This window comes from Mytilus trossulus, chromosome 5 (genome assembly GCF_036588685.1).
Source record: "Mytilus trossulus isolate FHL-02 chromosome 5, PNRI_Mtr1.1.1.hap1, whole genome shotgun sequence".
Taxonomy (NCBI): Eukaryota; Metazoa; Mollusca; class Bivalvia; order Mytilida; family Mytilidae; genus Mytilus; species Mytilus trossulus.
The window spans coordinates 55,582,452-55,593,831 of NC_086377.1; positions in this window are offsets into that span (position 1 = coordinate 55,582,452).

Genomic DNA, 11,380 nt, shown 5'->3' on the forward strand with positions numbered 1-11,380 from the left:
AATAAATGCATAATAAAGTGATTGTTTGTGTCATTCAAAAGACAAACAATAACAGAATTAATTTCAGGATAAAGTCAATAACTGTTCAGTGTCTTAAAATATCAGCGGTATTTGTACTCGGCTCGAAACAGAAGTAATAGCCGGCTTATGCTCGCATTACACCTGTTTCTTAGCCTCGTACAAATACAGCTAATATTTAAAGACACTTATATTATATTTATTGTCTATTTAACTTCACTTTTACACTATATGTTCACGTAACAAACCGTCAAATATGTGCTAATTTATGTTTCGGCCAATAAAGGGTTAGTAATGTTTTTGCTTTGCTCCGCTAGCCGAAAGATTCTATTCTACGTCTCCTTTCCAAAGTCCTGATTATACCATTTATTGTATCCGAGAAAATATGATATGTCATAGAATGTATATCAAAGCTGTCCTAAGATACGTAGTCATACCTGTGCATGATGCTCGTATGGCTGTCATGACTTAGGGACACATTTCCTTTGGTTTAAATAGACAAAAACAAATAAAAAAATGACCATTCTCATTATTTACGACTCTGCGTTCATGTTTTTTCGAACCGGAATGATTATCTGATCGTGAATATATAACGACTCGTACATCGAGTACCTACATTTGTACTTAACGAAATGCCGCGCAAAAAACGTTTATAAAGTACTAAATAAGGAAAGATATAATATGTATAGTTATTATATACAAAATCATGGGTAAGAAAAATAGTCTAAGATTTACGTAGCAGGAAATCCAAATTTTAATTGACGAAGTGGAGAAAAACAAATCTTTACTATTTAGCCGACTGAGCAACACAACTATTATTTCTATCATAATTAACATGAAAATAATCACCGAAAGTAACTTACATTTTAGTTGATAACCATAAGGCCATCACCAGACGGGTCAGTCATATCGGGAAAACTCTTCAATTCTTCAATTCTCAATTTAAGATTTACGAAAAATGTTATGACATATCGTAACTTTGGACAGTTTTGAAAACAAATCTTATGACTATGGCATGTCCTACAACTATCATAAGACATGGCTCAGTCAAAAGATATTTTTGAAAACCAAGCCCTTTGTCAATAAAAATATTAAAAGACCTGATTATCATAAAAGCGAGCACTAAAAAACATAATAAATATATTATTGATTATGGACTTTTTGCACTTGCAAGTATATATAGTCTTACATTTCCAGTGCGAAATAATAATATAAAAGAGTACAAGATATTATACTTGAAGTAAAGAATGTCAAAAAACATATATGATCGCACATCTAATGACTTATCAAAACCAGCCGGTATTTAGGTTATAGGAAGATGTGGTATGAGTGCCAATAAGACAACACTCCATTCAAATAATGATTTATAAAAGTAAACCATTATAGGTTAATGTACGGCCTTCAACACGGAGCATTGGCTCTTGTCGAACAACAAGCTATAAAGGGCCCCACAGTTACAAGTGTTAAACCATTCAAACCAGAAAACCAACGATCTAATCTATATAACAAGAACGAGAAACGAAAAACACGTATAATTACATCAACAAACGACAACTACTGTACATCAGATTCATGACTGAGGACAGGTGCAAACATTTGAAGCGGGATTAAACGTACAAAACCTCCTTATTACTGAGACAATAGTCACAACATAGAAAAACACGCGATAAAATATCAATTGGAAAGCTTGACTCAATCAAAATACGTAAATTAACACACTATGAACGAATAAATTTGAGATGCGATAACTGAATGCATATACATAGTACATTGTATAGATCAGCAACACTGCAATAGACATATCTTGACGAAAATTGCATCTGGTGCAATAAATTTGTATCCATAGTCATAGTACTAGCATTTGTTCATGTTTGGATTTTAATAGCATGCAATCTGTATTGTTTGTGGTTTGTTCTTGGTTGAAGGTCAAATAGTGACAGCCCATTGCTTCTACGGGTGTGTTTAACAACATTGACTACTCATGAAAGTCCTGCGAGTTGTCAATTTGACTATCATATCACATTTCCTATATCTTTCTATCAGATTTCCTCCATTTTTGTACACAATATTTGACACTGAACGTTAGACGCCCATTTGTCACTGTCAGTATTGTGGTGTCTTTTTCACGTTGTTGCATGCCGTCTAATATATACATATATATAATGATGGTGGAACTTTCTAAATCATGATTTTTTTTTATGTGTTTTGTAATTCAAAATCAATGAATATATACACATGAAAAAAGTAATGCAACGCCGTATTTTCTTTTTAACCTTAGAGACTAGCCTCCTTTTTTTTGGATAAGATATGATAAATTATTTGTATAATAATAAATAAACATTGTTTTAAGATAACTGGGTTCGATTTAATGGTAGATTTTTTTTTATCGTTTCTGTTACATTTATACTCAATTTTTATATAAAAAAGTGACGAAATTGTGTAGAGACCTCTATTGTTGAATACTACTATATGTTGCCTCCTATATATGTCCTTAACTTGTGTTTGTTGTACGATTGCTGTCCTATTGACGTATAATCTACATCTCCAGACCTACAGTTTTAGTTCGGTTTGGTGTAATTATTGAATATGTTAGAAAAATCAAAATTGACAGGGTTATTGAGTTAAGATAAGTTGCATTTCATAGATATACATCACAGTTTTGCCAGAGATTACCAAAAAAAAATGTGTTTTTATCGGTTGGACTTTTAAACACTGATTTGGATTTACATTGAATACAAAAATAAATCATACATTAAGTTCCCACCTATTGAATGGAAAACAAATACAGTGTTTAATCGTAAAATTGTCAAAAATTTTGCTAGTCTCGCTACACACGATGATGTTGGTTTTTTTTTTTTTTTTTTGTTGGTTTTTTTTTTTTTTTTTTTTTTTAAATCAAATGGAATTACACACCTTTCAAAATCCAGGGTCTGCTCCTACAGGTCAGAGTATTTTACACTGTGCAAAATATCTGATGTAGTTTATGCACACTTTTACTGTGCATTATCCATATTATAGCACAGTAATAAAAAAGAGACTTTACCCAGTTTATGTGTTGAAAACAATGAGGATAAACGCAGTTGTTATGCTGTTTACGGGACCAGTAAATAGAACTTATCGAGTCGACATTTATTTCGATTAAACTCAAGCGATGTTTAAATAATGTTTAAATAGTCCTATTTCAATAACTTATATCACAAAACAATATAGAGCGTTTTTTATTTTCAATTTCAAAATACCTTTTTCCATGTGTATTTATAGACTGTTCAAGAATCTTAATGATGAAACTTATTTTACGGCAGTTTGTAGGATGTTAGACTAGAAGTAAAAGTCGAAGTCTTTTGGGCTTCAGGTATATAGCTAGCTAGGACACACAAGATGTTGTTTCAAGGTTAATATAGTTAAACCGATTTAAATAGCAATTACAGTCAATCTTATGAAAAGACAGAGTCACTGCGGATTATTAGAGAAACTATGATGAGCTGCGTATTGATAGTACAAATGTATAACATTGTCATTTTGTAACATTCAAATAACATCGACCTAATAAACATTTTCGTAAATTCCATATTCTACAAGCCGTGCACTTGCCTGTCTAAACTGATTAGTGTATTAATATGCAATGTAGGCATTTTAATTACATCATTTTGAAATTGGCGTACCACACGGCCGTTTCTTCATTGAAAATGACACATTGTATTATCATAACAAATATTAGGTGAACACAAATTTAAAATAAACTGAAAATAGGTGCATATCCCTTGTTGATGTGTGCAAATGTTAAATGCTTATTCAGGAAAGTGAAATTGCCTTTTAAATTTGTTACACACTATATTTTCTAAATAAAACGTAAAGTTGTCACACATTATTTTGGTACTAAATTTTATATTTCAAACTGTCTAATTATATTGATTTCTATTATGTACATTTCGTATACTGCATGCGTATTTAATTTATTCAATAATAAGAATGATCTCGAAAGTCGCTATGAATTTACATGTCCGAAATATTTGTTTACATCTGAAACATGTAAGATCATAAATTTCTGTTTGTCAATAACCTTTTAAACTTTAAGCTAATGCAAACATGTTACAAGTTCGTTATGCAACTTTTATACGGTCATATCAAATACATGTATACACATAATTTAATTCACCGATAGATTGATCACCTATCGTAATTCTCTTTGATAAACGTATTCAATTTGTTATCTAATTTCTGTTGACGAAATGACCATTACAAACTTTGTTGTAAGCAACGCTATTTGGTATTTAAAGAAAGATAAATGTATATTCAGGGACTCCGTTTGGATATGCCAACAAGAGCACATGAACTGCGTTCGGATTTTCCATCGCATTCATATACATTGTTTTTGATTTAAAATAACTAAGTTGTAATACTGATACTTTATATTTGGACTTAATAAAATGAATTTGGACTTTACCAATTTGTTTATGTTTACTGTATTGAACTGCCGACTTGTGTGTGAATAAAGAGCTAGTACCCCGCATTGTGGATCGTTCCCAAAGACGGAATCCCACCCAAAGCCGTTCTGGCAATAGTTATTTAGAAAGTATCAAAATCTTTCTTCATAATTTGGTGAACTTTCTTAAACCTATACGATTGTCTTTTCTATGAAAAAGAAGCTTATTGTGCACGCCGCTTGATATGCATGACACAATTATATAAGTATTGAATAAAGATGTAAAATATTTATCACTGAGACAGCAAACTAACAGACAAAATAAAAACAAAACACATGCGTTTGGTACCCATCTTCTGATTTTTTCTTTGTTGGAATCAATATAGTTCAGCTCTAAATCGATTAGGGTGTAAAAAGGGAGTCGTAACATCTAAAGGAGCGATATTCCATTTCATAAAGAACAAAAACCTTAAGTTGATATGACGACTTTTATTGTCCACGGTTTTTGAGATTTTTTTCGAGGTTTATAAATTTTGATGATTGATAAACTATAACAAGGTTAATGAGAGAACATTCATTGAATGCATGTGCAATATTTACCGCGCTGAAGTATGTTCATTATTCATTTTTCATTATTAAGAATTCAATAATGAATAATGAAATAGTTCATTATTCACTATTCTATGTTAAATCATGAATAATAAATAATGATATAGTTTATATTTGATTATTCAAATTGAAAAATGCCTAATGAAATAAAATACAAAATGACTGTAACACTAGTACTTAGTCTTTATGCCGTATTTTGGAACTCGTCGATTTGGTGCTATCCAACAAATATTCAAACTAATATACTAGAAAAAAGTCACTCTTTGAAATTTTCCTCTTTATCTATTTTTTTTTACTTTCGGAGCTTAAACGAGGTGATTTCCTTATCTATTTTAACAGAATTTTCTTTGTAAATGATAATAAACGATATAAACGACCTACATATATACCAAAACATTGAAAAAAAAATATCATACATTGTCTTGTTTTTAGTTTACAGATATATCTTATATCACATTCGAAGCTCACCAAAAGAGTAATACAAGGTATATAGTAAATATGTTCCACGACGCCTATTAGAGGAGTTACGGAAAACCTAAATGTCGAAATACGCGTGAACATTAAAAAATAGCTTATTTTGAATAATGGACTGCTGCGACCCGCCATTCCTTACGGACAGAACACTTTATACACCTTCTGAAAACGTGTTGATAGAAGAACAAAATAGATATAAATCAATATGTGCCACAATGACGTAAGATAGGTTATGGAGGACATAAATACTAAAATTCGATTGAAAATTCAGAAATAGCCAATTTTGAATAATGGAATGGACATTTTAGATAAAGGAACGGATTGCTGTGACACTTTAAAATTACATATATGTCTTATACCTTATTCGCAAGCTTATCAATAGAGGAACATAAGGTACATAGTAAATATGTTCCGCAACGCATATTAGAGAAGTCACGGAGAACATAAATGTCAAAACACGCGTGCATTTAAAAAAAAAAACTATTTTAAAGAAAAGAATGGATTGCTGCGACCAGTTAGCCTGTATTTTCATACATATATTATATAAAAAAGAAGATGTGGTATGACTGCAAATGAGACAACTACCCGCAAACAGACCAAAATGAAACAAACATTAACAACTATAGGTCACCGTACGGCCTTCAACAATGAGCAAAGCCCATACCGCATAGTCAGCTTTAAAGGGCCCCGATAAGACAATGTAAAACAATTCAAACGAGGAAACTAACGGCCTTATTTATGTAAATATATGAACGGAAAACAAATATGTAACACATAAACAAACGAAAACCATCGAGTTACAGGCTCCAGACTTGGGACAGGCATATACTTAAATAATGTGACGGGGTAAAACATGTTAGCGGGATCCCAAACCTCCCTCTGACCTGGGACAGTGGTATAACAGTACAACATAAGTACGAACTATCAAAAATCAGTTGAAAAAGGCTTAACTCATCAGATAGACAATAGTTATCAAAAGTACCAGGATTATAAATTTAAACGCCAGACGCGCGTTTCGTCTACATAAGACTCATCAGTGACGCTCAGATCAAAATAGTTAAAAAGCCAAATAAATACAAAGTTGAAGAGTATTGAGGATCCAAAATTCCAAAAAAGTTGTTCCAAATATGGCTACGGTAATCTACTCCTGGGGTAAGAAAATCCTTAGTTTTTTCGAAAAATTCAAAGTTTTGAAAACAGAAAATTTATAAAAATGACCATATAATTGATATTCATGTCAACACCGAAGTGCTGACTACTGGGCTGGTGATACCCTCGGGGACGAAACGTCCACCAGCAGTGGCATCGACCAAAACATACAAAACATACAAGTGGACGTGGCCGGGTACTTATACATCCCGACACAAAAAGACACAATGAACAGATCTGAGAGCACTCGCAGTTTTCTGACAGCTAGTTCAAAGCCACTTACAACTAATAAAAAAATCATGCCTCTAAGACTAAACAATCAATCCGTACACATCCAACATACAATGGATTTAGGGGAAAGACGTCACAAACAAACAGAGAAAAACATTATACCCAATTCGAAAACTCATCAATAGAGATACAATAGGTGAATTGTAAATATGTTCTGCAACGCCTATTAGAGGAGTAACGGAGAACCTAAATGTCGAAATACATGTGAACATTAAGAAATAACTTATTCTAATAATATAACAGACCCATCAGCCCCTAGATACAGAAAATGTCGTACACCTTTTGAAAGGTTGTTGATAGAGGAACAAAATGGGTATAAACAATATGTGACGCAACGACAATAAGGGGTTACGGAGGACCTATATGCCAAAAATTACGCATGAAAATTCAAAAATATCCAATTTTGGATGATGGAATGGATATATTAAATAATAGAATGCATGGACTGCTGCGACTCTTCATCCCATAATTAAAAAAATAGTGTTTACACCTCATTCGAAAGCTAAATAATAGAGGAGCAAAATATATATACATTTAGGTGTATAGTAAATATGTTCCACAATTAGAGGAGTCACGGAAAACCTAAATGTCGAAATACGCGTGAACATTAACAGAAATAACTTCTTTTAAATAATGAAATGGACTGATGCGACCCACTAGTCCCTTTGTTAGAAAAGTTTATACACCCTTAGAAAGCGTGTTGATAGAAGAACAACATGCATGGATATGATAAATATGTGCCGCAATGACTATTAGAGAGGTTACAGAGGTCATGAATACCAAAATACACATGAAAATTTAGAATTAGCCAACTTTCAATAACAAAAAAGACTGCTGCGGCACTTCGGGCCATAATTACAGATGTATTTTATACCTCATTCGAAAGCTTACCAATAGAGGTACACAAGGTGTAATTGAATATAGTAAATTTGTTCCGCAACGCATATTAGAGGAGTAACGGAGAACCTAAATGTCGAAATACGCGTAAACATTAAGAAATTGCTTATTTTGACTAATGGCATTGACTGGTGCGAGCCTCTAGCGCCTATATACATAACAGTAAATAAACTTTTTAAAAGCTTGTTGATAATGGAACAAAATGGGTATACACAGTAAGTGACTTAATAACAATATTAGGGGTTATGGAGAGCATGAATGCCAAATTTAAATAAGAAAGAGCCATTTTTGATTAATGGAATGGACTGCTGCGACTCTTCAGCCCCTTATTACTTATATGTCTTAGACCTCATTCGAAAGCCAATCAATAGAGGAACCAAAGGCATAAAATTAATCTGCCCCGCAACGCCTATAAGGAGAGTCACGGAGAACCTAAATGTCGAAATACGCGTGAGCATTAAGAAATAGCTTATTTTGAATAATCCAATGGACTGCTGCCCCTAATTACTAAAATATTATATGCCTCATTTCAAAGCTTACCAATAGAGTATCTAGGGGCATGCTCATGCGGATTTGAACATATAGCTTCAAATCTGTTTTGTTAATTCCTCTTTCAACAATCTGAAAAGGGTGAATAAACTTTCTGTAGAAACGGTTTGCGGGTCCCAGCAGGCCATTTCATTATTTAAGATAAGTTATTTCTTAATGTTCATGCGTATTTCGACATTTAGGTTCTTCCTTTCTCCTCTAATAGCCGTTGCGGAACATATTGAATTTATACTTTTTGTTGCTCTGTTGATTAGCTTTTGAATATTTCAAGTAAACAGAATCGCTGTGCATCATGTCACTTTAAGCCTTTTTCTTGAAGCACATGGGGGTATCTGGTTTAGAAGCTTATTCTTAAATGACTTGGTTAGTATCTTAAATAGATAATATAATCGCAATTTTACATTAGACGTTTTACTAAAACACTTAGTAAATTAAAATAGGGAAGTAAAAAGATGCAGAGAGAGCAGAACAGCTCTTCTTATTCCACTGATTGAAAAGTTCTAACCGACTTTTTTAAACTGCTTCTGCCACTAAAATTCAGTGCAAAAAATGATGCTGCAATTCATCCACTTTATATCAAACCAATGTATCGTTCTGTCATTAATGAGTTTTATTTACTTAATTCAAATGGACTTAATTCACAGGGACATATAGGTGTAGAAGATTTTATGAGGTTATTGCATGAACTTAAAACCTATCATGCTCATCATTTAGTGCACATTTTACCAGTTTGTTTTAAGATGCACTGGATATAGACATGAAGGACTAAATCAGCGTTCAGAATGTACTTATGCGACACCTTACCATATTCCTATTATAGTCCTGTCTGTCCGATTTACTAGTAGAACTACAACAGGTCATGATACATAATTAGTACACAATTGATTACCATTTGTCTTTATTTTAATCATATATAAGTTGCTAGTAGTTATTGATTTGTTGACAGAAAAAAAAAACACACTGAAAAACAATAAACAGAAAAAAAGATTTGAAAAGGCCATATTTTGAATGAACATTCATTTTTTGTAGCATTTTCAAAGGTCTCAAGGTCTATTGGTTCACGGAAATGTGTGTTTTTTTATGTATTAATGAAACAATTTCTCATTAAATTTCCAAATAAAGGCAACCAATGTTCAATATTCATAATTCGATAAAAAGGAAACAAATCTAGGCTGCAAACAAAAACTAAGGGAAACGCATCAGTCGCTAAAAGAAAATAAAGGAACAACCGAAATACAAAACTTCAAACAAAATATCTATGTAAAACAATCTCTTATAGCCTGGCCAAAAGAAACGCTCGAAAGCTTGTAGAAACGGACCAACTAATAAACAACTGTCACATTATTGACTTGGTACAGGCCATTATTTAAAAACAAATAGAAAAATGTTTTAGTTCAACCAGGTTTATGTGTTTTTATTGTTTGTTATTGTTTTAATTTATTATTGTGTATCATTCAGCTTGTTGATTTTTTGGCTTTGTTACTTTGTTACTTGTGTAGCTCATTTGACAAAATAATGTCCTTTTTCAATTACTGTTGTACAGGGAACTTAGACTCTCTTGATTGGATATTTTAAAGTTTCTCAACGTGACAGTTTTATTTCTTATTTTCCTCCTTTAAAGTCATTAATCCTACATGCATACCTGGAATAACTTTTTTAGTTAGGTAATTAGGTTTCATGATTGCTTATGGTCTACTCACCAACCAAAGACACAAGGATATGAATATTACAGTATAGCCTTCATCATGAAAAAACTCTTTGATTGTCTTTAAAGCAACAGAAGTATACCGCTGTTCAATAGTCATAATTTAAATCTAATCAAACAATAAAACAAATTCGAATTACAAGTCAAAACCGAACAATCAATTAATAAGAGGAAAACAGAACATCAAAAGCACTGAACTACAACGAAAACAAACGGCAAGTTGAACATACATAGAAACTGTATTGTCAGGAATAACATCTAGAGAAACAGTTCAAAGAGATTATTCAAAAGCAGAGACCAAGTTTAGGGTAAATGTTGATTGAGCTTCTAGCATATTAAAGTATATAAAATATCAGAACCCTATCATTTCTGTCATCAATACAAGTGTTATCTACAGATAAAATATCAATTTCAACCAGTAAATAAGCCATATGGTACTAGAATCATATTCAAAACAGTGTGGTCCTGGCCATTGATTGACGACCTAAATTATCCCATTGACTGGGACAGATTAGGTGAACGTTTGTCTGTAACGACCATTGCTTACTTCTTACTTCTTACATAATTTAAACTTTGGGGTCACCAAAGGTTCTTAACACCTTTAATAATAAAATAATTCAAAAAATTATTGAGGAATAACCTTTATGTTTTGATTTATATTATTGATATAAATCAACACATCGTATTAATCCGGATTCGTTTTTCGAATTGCTTTATTTAGGTGTTGAGAACCTTTGGTGACCCCACAGATTCAGTGTCCTTAACAAGTACATAGTGAGCAGTGATTGTTACCGACTTCCTAATCTGTCCCAGTCAATGTGATAATTTAGGTCGTCAATCAATTGCCAGGACCACACTGTTTTATGATTCTAGTATGAAACATCAGCTCACTTAACAGACCTAAACAAAAATTATATGCTTTCTCCGAAAATTGAAGTTTTTTTTTAGCATTGATAGCATAAAGAACTCGCATTACATTTCATAAACAATGCGCCTCCGGAGTACTTTTATGAATGCTTCTTCAGCAGGAGAGCTTAAATGAGTTAACAAATGTCTATGCACAGATTTTGAAATGTCGACTACTTTTTTTTTGGCACTTATCTCTAAAGTTTGATTCCTCCCACACCAATGAATGAGAAAGTGAGTTTAACATGCTTAAGTGGAAGAATCGGAGTTACAAATAAATAATCATGCATATTATATATACATTCGGAAGCATAGGTATTTCCTTCCAAAAATCCTAACTTTGCACGAGTTAACAAATA